Below are 14,677 nucleotides of genomic sequence, written 5' to 3'. Positions count from 1 at the left end.
ACAACAGCCAACTAGCTATCCACAGCAGTCAACTAGCTAGCCAACACAGCAGTCAACTAGCTAGCCACAGCAGCCAACTAGCTAGCCACAGCAGCCAACTAGCTATGCCACAGCAGCCACAGCAGCCAACTAGCTATCCACAGCAGCCAACTAGCTATCCACAGCAGTCAACTAGCTAGCCACAGCAGTCAACTAGCTATCCACAGCAGCCAACTAGCTATCCACAGCAGTCAACTAGCTAGCCACAGCAGCAAACTAGCTAGCCACAGCAGCCAACTAGCTATCCACAGCAGTCAACTAGCTATCCACAGCAGTCAACTAGCTAGCCACAGCAGTCAACTAGATATCCACAGCAGTCAACTAGCTAGCCACAGCAGTCAACTAGCTATCCACAGCAGCCAACTAGCTATCCACAGCAGTCAACTAGCTAGCCACAGCAGTCAACTAGCTAGCCACAGCAGCCAACTAGCTATCCACAGCAGCCAACTAGCTAGCCACAGCAGTCAACTAGCTATCCACAGCAGTCAACTAGCTAGCCACAGCAACCAACTAGATAGCCACAGCAGTCAACTAGCTAGCCACAGCAGTCAACTAGCTATCCACAGCAGCCAACTAGCTATCCACAGCAGTCAACTAGCTAGCTAGGTAGCAGTCTAGAGCATTCACTCACTAGTTTGTACACAGGATTTGGCATTGGTTAATCAAATCTCTCTATTCTTGCTCAATTTACATGTCTAGCTAGCCACAGCATTCGCACATCGAGTCTTCTTTTGAGTTAGACTCGGGGATGGAACAACTTGTGGTAGTTTGTGCGGGAAGTGGTTGTGGTTGTTTGTGGGTGGAGAGGACATATGAGAGTGTGTGTGTGTGTGTGTTCCACATCTGTTAATACCCTGACTAGTGAGATATATATGGAGGAGGTTTAATATCCTGACCTAGTGAGATATACATGGAGGAGGTTTAATACCCTGACTAGTGAGATATACATGGAGGAGGTTTAATATCCTGACCTAGTGAGATATACATGGAGGAGGTTTAATATCCTGACCTAGTGAGATATACATGGAGGTTTAATATCCTGACCTAGTGAGATATACATGGAGGAGGTTTAATATCCTGACCTAGTGAGATATACATGGAGGAGGTTTAATATCCTGACCTAGTGAGATATACATGGAGGTTTAATATCCTGACCTAGTGAGATATACATGGAGGTTTAATATCCTGACCTAGTGAGATATACATGGAGGTTTAATATCCTGACCTAGTGAGATATACATGGAGGAGGTTTAATACCCTGACCTAGTGAGATATACATGGAGATATACATGGAGGAGACCTAGTGGTTTAATATCCTGACCTAGTGAGATATACATGGAGGAGGTTTAATACCCTGACCTAGTGAGATATACATGGAGGAGGTTTAATATCCTGACCTAGTGAGATATACATGGAGGAGGTTTAATATCCTGACCTAGTGAGATATACATGGAGGAGGTTTAATATCCTGACCTAGTGAGATATACATGGAGGAGGTTTAATATATCCTGAGGTTTAATATCCTGACCTAGTGAGATATACATGGAGGAGGTTTAATATCCTGACCTAGTGAGATATACATGGGAGGTTTAATATCCTGACCTAGTGAGATATACATGGAGGAGGTTTAATATCCTGACCTAGTGAGATATACATGGAGGAGGTTTAATATCCTGACCTAGTGAGATATACATGGAGGAGGTTTAATATCCTGACCTATGAGATATACATGGAGGAGGTTTAATATCCTGACCTAGTGAGATATACATGGAGGAGGTTTAATATCCTGACCTAGTGAGATATACATGGAGGAGGTTTAATATCCTGACCTAGTGAGATATACATGGAGGAGGTTTAATATCCTGACCTAGTGAGATATACATGGAGGAGGTTTAATACCCTGACCATGGATATACATGGAGGAGGTTTAATATCCTGACCTAGTGAGATATACATGGAGGAGGTTTAATATCCTGACCTAGTGAGATATACATGGAGGAGGTTTAATATCCTGACCTAGTGAGATATACATGGAGGTTTAATATCCTGAGAGATTTAAGGTTTAATATCCTGACCTAGTGAGATATACATGGAGGAGGTTTAATATCCTGACCTAGTGAGATATACATGGAGGTTTAATATCCTGACCTAGTGAGATATACATGGAGGAGGTTTAATATCCTGACCTAGTGAGATATACATGGAGGAGGTTTAATATCCTGACCTAGTGAGATATACATGGAGGAGGTTTAATATCCTATCCTGACCTAGTGAGATATACATGGAGGAGGTTTAATATCCTGACCTAGTGAGATATACATGGAGGAGGTTTAATATCCTGACCTAGTGAGATATACATGGACTGACCTAGTGAGATATACATGGGAGGTTTAATATCCTGACCTAGTGAGATATACATGGAGGAGGTTTAATATCCTGACCTAGTGAGATATACATGGAGGAGGTTTAATATCCTGACCTAGTGAGATATACATGGAGGAGGTTTAATATCCTGACCTAGTGAGATATACAAGGAGGAGGTTTAATACCCTGACCTAGTGAGATATACATGGAGGAGGTTTAATATCCTGACCTAGTGAGATATACATGGAGGAGGTTTAATATCCTGACCTAGTGAGATATACATGGAGGAGGTTTAATACCCTGACCTAGTGAGATATACATGGAGGAGGTTTAATATCCTGACCTAGTGAGATATACATGGAGGAGGTTTAATATCCTGACCTAGTGAGATATACATGGAGGAGGTTTAATACCCTGACCTAGTGAGATATACATGGAGGAGGTTTAATATCCTGACCTAGTGAGATATACATGGAGGAGGTTTAATATCCTGACCTAGTGAGATATACATGGAGGAGGTGAGATTAATATCCTGACCTAGTGAGATATACATGGAGGAGGTTTAATATCCTGACCTAGTGAGATATACATGGAGGAGGTTTAATATCCTGACCTAGTGAGATATACATGGAGGAGGTTTAATATCCTGACCTAGTGAGATATACATGGAGGAGGTTTAATATCCTGACCTAGTGAGATATACATGGAGGAGGTTTAATATCCTGACCTAGTGAGATATACATGGAGGAGGTTTAATACCCTGACCTAGTGAGATATACATGGAGGAGGTTTAATATCCTGACCTAGTGAGATATACATGGAGGAGGTTTAATATCCTGACCTAGTGAGATATACATGGAGGAGGTTTAATATCCTGACCTAGTGAGATATACATGGAGGAGGTTTAATATCCTGACCTAGTGAGATATACATGGAGGAGGTTTAATATCCTGACCTAGTGAGATATACATGGAGGAGGTTTAATACCCTGACCTAGTGAGATATACATGGAGGAGGTTTAATATCCTGACCTAGTGAGATATACATGGAGGAGGTTTAATATCCTGACCTAGTGAGATATACATGGAGGAGGTTTAATATCCTGACCTAGTGAGATATACATGGAGGAGGTTTAATATCCTGACCTAGTGAGATATACATGGAGGTTTAATATCCTGACCTAGTGAGATATACATGGAGGTTTAATATCCTGACCTAGTGAGATATACATGGAGGAGGTTTAATATCCTGACCTAGTGAGATATACATGGAGGAGGTTTAATATCCTGACCTAGTGAGATATACATGGAGGAGGTTTAATATCCTGACCTAGTGAGATATACATGGAGGAGGTTTAATATCCTGACCTAGTGAGATATACATGGAGGAGGTTTAATATCCTGACCTAGTGAGATATACATGGAGGAGGTTTAATATCCTGACCTAGTGAGATATACATGGAGGTTTAATATCCTGACCTAGTGAGATATACATGGAGGAGGTTTAATATCCTGACCTAGTGAGATATACATGGAGGAGGATCCTGACCTAGTGAGATATACATGGAGGTTTAATATCCTGACCTAGTGAGATATACATGGAGGTTTAATATCCTGACCTAGTGAGATATACATGGAGGAGGTTTAATATCCTGACCTAGTGAGATATACATGGAGGAGGTTTAATATCCTGACCTAGTGAGATATACATGGAGGAGGTTTAATACCCTGACCTAGTGAGATATACATGGAGGAGGTTTAATATCCTGACCTAGTGAGATATACATGGAGGAGGTTTAATATCCTGACCTAGTGAGATATACATGATATACAGGAGGTTTAATATCCTGACCTAGTGAGATATACATGGAGGAGGTTTAATATCCTGACCTAGTGAGATATACATGGAGGAGGTTTAATATCCTGACCTAGTGAGATATACATGGAGGAGGTTTAATATCCTGACCTAGTGAGATATACATGGAGGAGGTTTAATATCCTGACCTAGTGAGATATACATGGAGGTTTAATATCCTGACCTAGTGAGATATACATGGAGGAGGTCCTGACCTTGAATATACATGGAGGTTTAATATCCTGACCTAGTGAGATATACATGGAGGAGGTTTAATATCCTGACCTAGTGAGATATACATGGAGGAGGTTTAATATCCTGACCTAGTGAGATATACATGGAGGAGGTTTAATATCCTGACCTAGTGAGATATACATGGAGGTTTAATATCCTGACCTAGTGAGATATACATGGAGGTTTAATACCCTGACCTAGTGAGATATACATGGAGGAGGTTTAATACCCTGACCTAGTGAGATATACATGGAGGATGTTTAATACCCTGACCTAGAGAGATATACATGGAGGTTTAATATCCTGACCTAGTGAGATATACATGGAGGAGGTTTAATACCCTGACCTAGTGAGATATACATGGAGGAGGTTTAATACCCTGACCTAGTGAGATATACATGGAGGATGTTTAATACCCTGACCTAGTGAGATATACATGGAGGTTAAATCAAGCTAGTTGACTACTTTCTTATGTCATTCTCGTTGGCACCAAAAGTTTTAAAAGGGGACAGAATGTGGTCGGACCATCAGATAATTGGCATATACATTACTCTTACTGAATGTCCGTGGGCGAGGACATTGGACATTTAAATCAAAGCCTATGTATTGGCCAGAAGAATGTATAACTGAATCTTTCCAGATAACATCGGTACAGCAAATCTCCTTATTGTATGGGACACTTTTAAAATGTGCCTTTAGAGGCCATGCGATTCAATACAACATCAATGTAGGTCAAAGGAGTCCATACTAAGAAAAGGAAATAGAAGGTCTAACAGAACAGATAGAAGGCAATAAAAACTGTACCATGGAGGCACATGGAGGAACTTATTCAACAAAAATCCAGTGTAACATATTATTTAAAAAACATAGCAAACTGGATGGAAAATGGGAGGGAGGGGGGAATTCTACTAATTATGTTTTTAATCTTCAACATAGAAATGCTACCAAAAATAATTTACTGAAACTTTTAAGAAATGACAGAGTCACCCATGATTCACCAAATTATAATTTTGAAAAGAGGAAGTACTTTCATCATATGTTTTCGTTTCCATCTCCTCTAACTGAAGCTAAATGTAAAGGATTATTTTTAAATTAAAACATCTGTACAGAAAAACTCATGTGAAGGTGAAAGTACAGAGGAGGAACATCTTGATGCATTTTAAAAGCCTTTAAGTCTGGGAAAACTCCAGGGTTGGATGGCATACCAGTGGAGGTTTACCAGGGATAGAGGGTATACCAGTGGAGGTTTACCAGGGATAGAGGGTATACCAGTGGAGGTTTACCAGGGATAGAGGGTATACCAGTGGAGGTTTACCAGGGATAGAGGGCATACCAGTGGAGGTTTACCAGGGATAGAGGGTATACCAGTGGAGGTTTACCAAACTCCAGGGTTCTGATATACTCAGAGGTCCATTATTAGCATGTTTCAACCACTCAGATGTAAACAGTAGATTATCAGACACGCAACAAGAAGGTCTGATATCACTATTACTGAAACAGGATACAAGTGAGAAATATAAAGATCCATTTAAACAATTGAAGGCCCCTTACACTTCAGTGTTGTGATGCAAAATGCATATAATTTTTTAAAAGTATTGTCGGACATTATTCATTCTTATCACAGTTTTTTTTATTTTTTTTTATGGACAATGCATTGGAAATAAAAGACAAGTTCTGGAAACAATAGAACACTATGAAACACCAGTCTCAATGTCAACAGTGAAGAGGTGACTCCGGGATGCTGGCCTTCTAGGCAGAGTTCCTCTGTCCAGTCTCAATGTCAACAGTGAAGAGGTGACTCCGGGATGCTGGCCTTCTAGGCAGAGTTCCTCTGTCCAGTGTCTGTGTTCTTTTGCCCATCTTAATCTTTTATTTTTATTGGTCAGTCTGAGATATGGCTTTTTCTTTGCTACTCTGCTAGAAGGCCAGAATCCCAGAGTCGCCTCTTCACTCTTGACGTTGAGACTGGTGTTTTGTGGGTACTATATAATGAAGCTGCCAGTTGAGAACTTGTGAGGCGTCTGTTTCTGAAACTAAACACACTAATGTACTTGTCCTCTTGCTCAGTTGTGCACTGGGGCCTCCCACTCTTTCTATTCTAGTTAGAGCCAGTTTGCACTATTCTGTGAAGGGAGTAGTACACAGCGCTGTTCTGTGAAGGGAGTAGTACACAGCGCTGTTCTGTGAAGGGAGTAGTACACAGCGCTGTTCTGTGAAGGGAGTAGTACACAGCGCTGTTCTGTGAAGGGAGTAGTACACAGCACTGTTCTGTGAAGGGAGTAGTACACAGCGCTGTTCTGTGAAGGGAGTAGTACACAGCGCTGTTCTGTGAAGGGAGTAGTACACAGCGCTGTTCTGTGAAGGGAGTAGTACACAGCGCTGTTCTGTGAAGGGAGTAGTACACAGCGCTGTTCTGTGAAGGGAGTAGTACACAGCGCTGTACGAGATCAATGGCAATTTCTCACATTTAATATCCTTAATTTCTCAGAACAATAATAGACTGACGAGTTTCAGAAGAAAGGTCTTTGTTTCTCGCCATTTTGAGCCTGTAAATCGAACCCACAATTGCTGATGCTCCAGATACTCAACTAGTCTAAAGAAGGCCAGATTTATTGCTTCTTTAAATCAGAACAACAGTTTTAAGCTGTGCTCACATAATTGCAAAAGGGTTTTCCAATGATCAATTAGCCTTTTAAATTATAAACTTAGCTAACACAACGTGCCATTGGAACACAGGAGTGATGGTTGCTGATAATGGGCCTCTGTACACCTATGTAGATACTCAATTTTTTTTTAAATCAGCCGTTTCCAGCTACAATAGTCATTTACAACATTAACAATGTCTACACTGTATTTCTGATCAAATTGATGTCATTTTAATGGACAAAAAACAATTAAATGTCTAAGTGACCCCAAACTTTTTAACGGTAGTGTGTATATGTATACAAAATATATATAAACCTTTATTTAACTCGGCAACTTGTTATTTACAATGACGGTAACCCCTAACGACGCTGGGTCAACTGTGTGCCGCACTATAGGAGTCCCAATCACGGACAGTTGGAAAACAGCCTGGAATCGAACCAGAGTCTGTAGTGACGCCTCTAGCACTTAGATGTAGTGCCTTGGACCGCTGTGCCACTCAGGAGCCCGAGTGGCAACTTTAGATCACGGTCAACTCATAGTAAACATCAACTCACTGTAATGTATATGACCTGCCCTATCTCCTTATGAGTCCAGTTTACCGGTTTACCAGTTTACCAGTTTACCGGTTTACCAGTTAACCGGTTTACCGGTTTACCAGTTAACCAGTTTACCGGTTTACCAGTTAACCAGTTTACCGGTTTACCAGTTTACCAGTTTACCAGTTTACCAGTTACCAGTCAACCAGTTTACCGGTTTACCAGTTTACCAGTTTACCGGTTTACCAGTTAACCAGTTTACCGGTTTACCAGTTTACCAGTTTACCAGTTTACCAGTTTACCGAGTCTGTCAACTCACCATCTCCTTATGAGTCAGCCAGTTTACTGGGTGTCAATATGTGTCAGTGTGTACCCATGACAGCAGCACATGACAGAGTGGTCATAACGAGAACAAACACTGACTTGTCCAAAATGGAACTCTATTCTCAACTCCAGCCCTCCCGTACCCCCAACAGTCCAACTCCAGCCCTCCTGTACCCCCAACAGTACAACTCCTGTACCCCCAACAGCCCAACTCCTGTACCCCCAACAGCTCAACTCCTGCACTCCCAACAGCTCAACTCCTGTACCCCCAACAGCTCAACTCCAGTACCCCCAACAGCTCAACTCCTGTACCCCCAACAGCTCTCCTGTACCCCCAACAGCTCAACTCCTGTACCCCCAACAGCTCAACTCCTGTACCTCCAACAGCTCAACTCCTGTACCTCCAACAGTACACATCTGTATTGTAGCCCCAGACACACTCACCTGATTCAACTCATTGAGGAGCCTGATGATTAGTTGACAAGTTGAGTCAGGTGTGTTTGTCCAGGTCTACACATACAGATGTGTGCTGTTGAGGCTACTGGAGCTGGGAAACACTGCCCTGCTCAAAAGTAGTGCACTATGTAGGGGAATAGGGTCTAAAGTAGTGCACTACATAGGGAATAGGGTCTAAAGTAGTGCACTATGTAGGGGAATAGGGTCTAAAGTAGTGCACTATGTAGGGGAATAGGGTCTAAAGTAGTGCACTATGTAGGGGAATAGGGTCTAAAGTAGTGCACTATGTAAAGGGAATAGGGTCTAAAGTAGTGCACTACATAGGTCTAAAGTAGGGGAGTAGGGTCTAAAGTAGTGCACTATAGGGAATAGGGGAATAGGTCTAAAGTAGTGCACTATGTAGGGGAATAGGGTCATGTAGGGGAATAGGGCTAAAGTAATTACATAGGGAATAGGGTCTAAAGTAGTGCACTACATAGGGAATAGGGTCTAAAGTAGTGCACTATGTAGGGGAATAGGGTCTAAAGTAGTGCACTATGTAGGGGAATAGGGTCTAAAGTAGTGCACTATGTAGGGGAATAGGGTCTAAAGTAGTGCACTATGTAGGGGAATAGGGTCTAAAGTAGGAATAGGGGGTCTAAAGTAGTGCACTATGTAGGGGAATAGGGTCTAAAGTAGTGCACTATGTAGGGGAATAGGGTCTAAAGTAGTGCACTATGTAGGGGAATAGGGTCTAAAGTAGTGCACTATGTAGAGGAATAGTGTCTAAAGTAGTGCACTACATAGGGAATAGGGTCTAAAGTAGTGCACTACATAGGGAATAGGGTCTAAAGTAGTGCACTATGTAGAGGAATAGTGTCTAAAGTAGTGCACTACATAGGAAATAGGGTCTAAAGTAGTGCACTACATAGGGAATAGGGTCTAAAGTAGTGCACTATGTAGGGGAATAGGGTCTAAAGTAGTGCACTATGTAGGGGAATAGGGTCTAAAGTAGTGCACTATGTAGGGGAATAGGTCTAAAGTAGTGCACTATGTAGGGGAATAGGGTTGTCATTTGGGACGCAACCCAGTACTCATATCCATAATGAGGTGTCTCACAGGAGGGTCTGGGGTCTTCACTCAACACAGAAAGTTCTGTAGTACATATACTCATCGGGGTCTTGTGTGGGGTAGAATGATTACCTTGGGGTCTTCACTCAACACAGAAAGTTCTGTAGTACATATACTCATCGGGGTCTTGTGTGGGGTAGAATGATTACCTTGATGAAGCAACTTGAAGCCGTTCCTACAGCTCAGGCAGCCAGGCACATCCCAGCCATGATGACCAGCTGTGTGCAAACAATGGCTGTGTGCTTTGGAACAGTATACCCAGCCTGGTCTCAGAGCATTTCGTATTATTCTGTAAGAAAATCCGAGACTCCGTTTAGTATGATATGTTACATTTCATATGGTATGTATTCATTTGTGGATGTCCATCACCTATTTCGTATAATATGTTACGAATTACAAATCATATTACATGTTACATATTTGCAAAACGTACAATATGCTACAAATTTGCAAAACATACTTTATTTTACAAATTCTAGCTTCATGGCTAACATTGGCCAGCTGGCTAATGTTAGCTAGGCTATGGGTTAAGTTTAGGAGCTAGGTTAAAGGGTTAGGTGAAGGGTTTGCTAAAATTCAAAGTAGTTGCAAAGTTGCTCAAATTCTAAAGTTGTCTTTGATGAGATTTGAACACACCCACCCCCCTTCCCCGACCAATCACCCTACATTTGTGTAACCATCTGTCTTATGTAGCCATACCAAACGTAACATATCATACTAAATTTGTTCAGGGGTTTGACGTTTACAATGATACGTCTAGTCTATGACACCAGGCTGGTATACCGTGCTCTGTGTATTTTAGGGTGCGTGACTGCAGTCACGTAGAGCTGTCGGTCCAACAGAGAATGAACCAGTACTCTACTTCCTACAGATGAATCCTCAGCATCTCTCCTTCATGCACTGAAGTAGAATCATGAAAGCATAGGAAATGACAGAAAAAAATGGCTGATATTCATTGGCCAACAAAAGGGAGGAAAATATGTGGATATGTGTAATGTAAAAGCCTATTAGGTTTTATTTCAAAATGAAAAGTTTGGGTGCCTTTAGCCTAGATGGTAAATAGTTCGTCTGAACGGGCATCTCTTCAGGCAAAGCGGGTATACTTTTTGGACAATATACGACGCGTTAAATTGCATGTGAGCCACTGCCCGCGGATACAATATAACAACTGCTGTAAACAATGTAGCGTAAATCACACCGCTAATTTGCTGGAACAAGAAGATAACTGAGGATTCTGTCTATACACAGAACATAATCCAAAATACAACGAGTATCATTTAAACCTGCGAATTATGAACCAAAGTCCTTTACTCACCTCCTTACATGGAAAACCATGATGTTTGCACGTTTTAGATGAGTATTTTAAAACTATTTATTTAACGGGATAGCGCAACACAGATGTCTCTTCTACTACCGGTTATTCATCGTTACCGGGTTTACGTCAGTTTAGGATTTTGCAAAATCCTATTGGTTGAATTCCCTTCCTTAGATGTACGATACTATTTCCGTTCTTTTAAATGAAACCAAAGACAGTAGAACAATACTGAAATGTTTGTCTGGATGGAAAAGGTCCACACTAAGGAAGTACAGAGAGGACATATATACAAATAAAAGATTCCCTCATTATGTTCCAGATCGCAACTTATTTATCTCATGATGCAGGTAGCCTAGTGGTTAGAGGTAGGTAGCCTAGTGGTGAGAGAAGGTAGCCTAGTGGTTAGAGCAGGTAGCCTAGTGGTTAGAGGTAGGTAGCCTAGTGGTGAGAGAAGGTAGCCTAGTGGTTAGAGCAGGTAGCCCAGTGGTTAGAGCAGGTAGTCTAGTGGTTAGAGCAGGTAGCCTAGTGGTTAGGGCAGGTAGCCTAGTGGTGAGAGAAGGTAGCCTAGTGGTTAGAGCAGGTAGCCCAGTGGTTAGAGCAGGTAGTCTAGTGGTTAGAGCAGGTAGCCTAGTGGTTAGAGGTAGGTAGCCTAGTGGTGAGAGAAGGTAGCCTAGTGGTTAGAGCAGGTAGCCTAGTGGTTAGAGCAGGTAGTCTAGTGGTTAGAGCAGGTAGTCTAGTGGTTAGAGCAGGTAGCCTAGTGGTGAGAGAAGGTAGCCTAGTGGTTAGAGCAGGTAGTCTAGTGGTTAGAGCAGGTAGTCTAGTGGTTAGAGCAGGTAGCCTAGTGGTTAGGGCAGGTAGCCTAGTGGTGAGAGAAGGTAGCCTAGTGGTTAGAGCAGGTAGTCTAGTGGTTAGAGCAGGTAGTCTAGTGGTTAGAGCAGGTAGCCTAGTGGTTAGAGCAGGTAGCCTAGTGGTTAGAGCAGGTAGCCTAGTGGTTAGGGCAGGTAGCCTAGTGGTGAGAGCAGGTAGCCTAGTGGTGAGAGCAGGTAGCCTAGTGGTTAGAGCAGGTAGCCTAGTGGTTAGAGCAGGTAGCCTAGTGGTTGAGAGCAGCCTAGTGGTTAGAGCAGGTAGCCTAGTGGTTAGAGCAGGTAGCCTAGTGGTGAGAGCAGGTAGCCTAGTGGTGAGAGCAGGTAGCCTAGTGGTTAGAGCAGGTAGCCTAGTGGTTAGAGCAGGTAGCCTAGTGGTGAGAGCAGGTAGCCTAGTGGTTAGAGCAGGTAGCCTAGTGGTGGTTAGAGCAGGTAGCCTAGTGGTGAGAGCAGGTAGCCTAGTGGTTAGAGCAGGTAGCCTAGTGGTGAGAGCAGGTAGCCTAGTGGTTAGAGCAGGTAGCCTAGTGGTGAGAGCAGGTAGCCTAGTGGTTGCAGGTAGCCTAGTAGAGCAGGTAGCCTAGTGGTGAGAGGCAGGTAGCCTAGTGGTTAGAGCAGGTAGCCTAGTGGTGAGAGCAGGTAGCCTAGTGGTGACAGCAGGTAGCCTAGTGGTTAGAGCAGGTAGCCTAGTGGTTAGAGCAGGTAGCCTAGTGGTTAGAGCAGGTAGCCTAGTGGTGAGAGGCAGGTAGCCTAGTGGTGGGGGGCAGGTAGCCTAGTGGTGAGAGGCAGGTAGCCTAGTGGTGAGAGGCAGGTAGCCTAGTGGTGAGAGGCAGGTAGCCTAGTGGTGAGAGCAGGTAGCCTAGTGGTGAGAGCAGGTAGCCTAGTGGTTAGAGCAGGTAGCCTAGTGTTTAGAGCAGGTAGCCTAGTGGTTAGAGCAGGTAGCCTAGTGGTGAGAGCAGGTAGCCTAGTGGTTAGAGCAGGTAGCCTAGTGGTGAGAGGCAGGTAGCCTAGTGGTGAGAGCAGGTAGCCTAGTGGTGAGAGCAGGTAGCCTAGTGGTGAGAGCAGGTAGCCTAGTGGTTAGAGCAGGTAGCCTAGTGGTGAGAGCAGGTAGCCTAGTGGTGACAGCAGGTAGCCTAGTGGTTAGAGCAGGTAGCCTAGTGGTTAGAGCAGGTAGCCTAGTGGTTAGAGCAGGTAGCCTAGTGGTGAGAGGCAGGTAGCCTAGTGGTGGGGGGCAGGTAGCCTAGTGGTGAGAGGCAGGTAGCCTAGTGGTGAGAGGCAGGTAGCCTAGTGGTGAGAGGCAGGTAGCCTAGTGGTGAGAGCAGGTAGCCTAGTGGTGAGAGCAGGTAGCCTAGTGGTGAGAGCAGGTAGCCTAGTGGTTAGAGCAGGTAGCCTAGTGTTTAGAGCAGGTAGCCTAGTGGTTAGAGCAGGTAGCCTAGTGGTGAGAGCAGGTAGCCTAGTGGTTAGAGCAGGTAGCCTAGTGGTGAGAGGCAGGTAGCCTAGTGGTGAGAGGCAGGTAGCCTAGTGGTGAGAGCAGGTAGCCTAGTGGTGAGAGCAGGTAGCCTGGTGGTTAGAGGCAGGTAGCCTAGTGGTTAGAGCAGGTAGCCTAGTGGTGAGAGCAGGTAGCCTAGTGGTGACAGCAGGTAGCCTAGTGGTTAGAGCAGGTAGCCTAGTGGTTAGAGCCAGTGGTAGCCTAGTGGTTAGAGCAGGTAGCCTAGTGGTTAGAGCAGGTAGAGTGGTTAGGCAGGTAGCCTAGTGGTGGGGGGCAGGTAGCCTAGTGGTGAGAGGCAGGTAGGTAGCCTAGTGGTGAGAGGCAGGTAGCCTAGTGGTGAGAGGCAGGTAGCCTAGTGGTGAGAGCAGGTAGCCTAGTGGTTAGAGCAGGTAGCCTAGTGGTGAGAGCAGGTAGCCTAGTGGTGAGAGCAGAGCAGTGGTAGCTAGTGGTGGTAGTAGAGCAGGTAGCCTAGTGGTTAGAGCAGGTAGCCTAGTGGTTGAGCAGGAGCAGGTAGCCTAGTGGTTGAGAGCAGGTAGCCTAGTGGTGAGAGGCAGGTAGCCTAGTGGTGAGAGCAGGTAGCCTAGTTAGAGCAGGTAGCCTAGTGGTGAGAGCAGGTAGAGGCAGGTAGCCTAGTGGTGAGAGCAGGTAGCAGGTAGCCTAGTGGTGAGAGGCAGGTAGCCTAGTGGTAGCAGGTAGCCTAGCGGTGGGGGGCAGGGTAGTGGTGAGCAGGTAGCCTAGTGGTTAGAGCAGGTAGCCTAGTGGTGAGAGCAGGTAGCCTAGTGGTTAGAGCAGGTAGCCTAGTGGTTAGAGCAGGTAGCCTAGTGGTTAGAGCAGGTAGCCTAGTGGTGAGAGCAGGTAGCCTAGTGGTTAGAGCAGGTAGCCTAGTGAAATTCTGCATCTGCACAGTTCTTGGAGTAGTTGTCAGAATTGTCCGTGTCAATTGTTACAAGCAGAGTCATTGAGCATATAGTTGTATGGTTTGTTAGTCTTTGAAATCAATGTTTTTTGTTTGGCGTAAATGTTAAAGTGAAAAATCTGAGTCTTAGTTCCGTTAGCGTGGACTTGCCTTGAAATAAAGACACATCCACACAATGGCAGATTGGTGATTCTGTTGAACCAGAACCCTCATCCACACAATGGAAGATTGGTGATTCTGTTGAACCAGAACCCTCCTCCACACAATGGCAGATTGGTGATTCTGTTGAACCAGAACCCTCGTCCTGCATAACATCTGGGGCAGGAATTGGTGAGAGTCCAACACACACGCGCGTTGAAGCCTACTGTATCTATTGTGTTTGTTGTGCTGTGAGTTACTGCCACAAATATCAAGACTGTAGAAAAATGGAACTGCAGCACAGACAATTTAACTCTGTACATTTATTATGTTTGATGTTTATTTGATGATTATTATGTTTGATGTTAAGGCTCAAGACCTTTTTGAAACGAAACT

The 14,677-nt window shown here is 44.1% G+C and overlaps 1 long non-coding RNA gene across 1 annotated transcript in view; it reads right to left on the bottom strand.

Moving 5' to 3' along the window:
• The window catches only part of LOC135571712 (uncharacterized), a 31,210-nt gene extending 19,987 nt beyond the window's left edge, over nucleotides 1-11,223 (bottom strand). Inside the window, exons 1-2 of the long non-coding RNA XR_010463874.1 lie at nucleotides 10,879-11,223; nucleotides 9,713-9,852 (exon numbers count right to left, since the gene is read on the bottom strand). This is a non-coding gene — a long non-coding RNA (uncharacterized LOC135571712). The remainder of the gene's footprint in view (nucleotides 1-9,712; nucleotides 9,853-10,878) is intronic.
• Between the last annotated feature and the right edge of the window lie 3,454 nt (nucleotides 11,224-14,677).

The sequence above is a fragment of the Oncorhynchus nerka genome, linkage group LG5 (assembly GCF_034236695.1).
Source record: "Oncorhynchus nerka isolate Pitt River linkage group LG5, Oner_Uvic_2.0, whole genome shotgun sequence".
NCBI classification, from domain to species: Eukaryota; Metazoa; Chordata; class Actinopteri; order Salmoniformes; family Salmonidae; genus Oncorhynchus; species Oncorhynchus nerka.
Note: the sequence above shows the minus strand (reverse complement) of the source record. Positions and strands in the feature narration are given on the sequence as shown.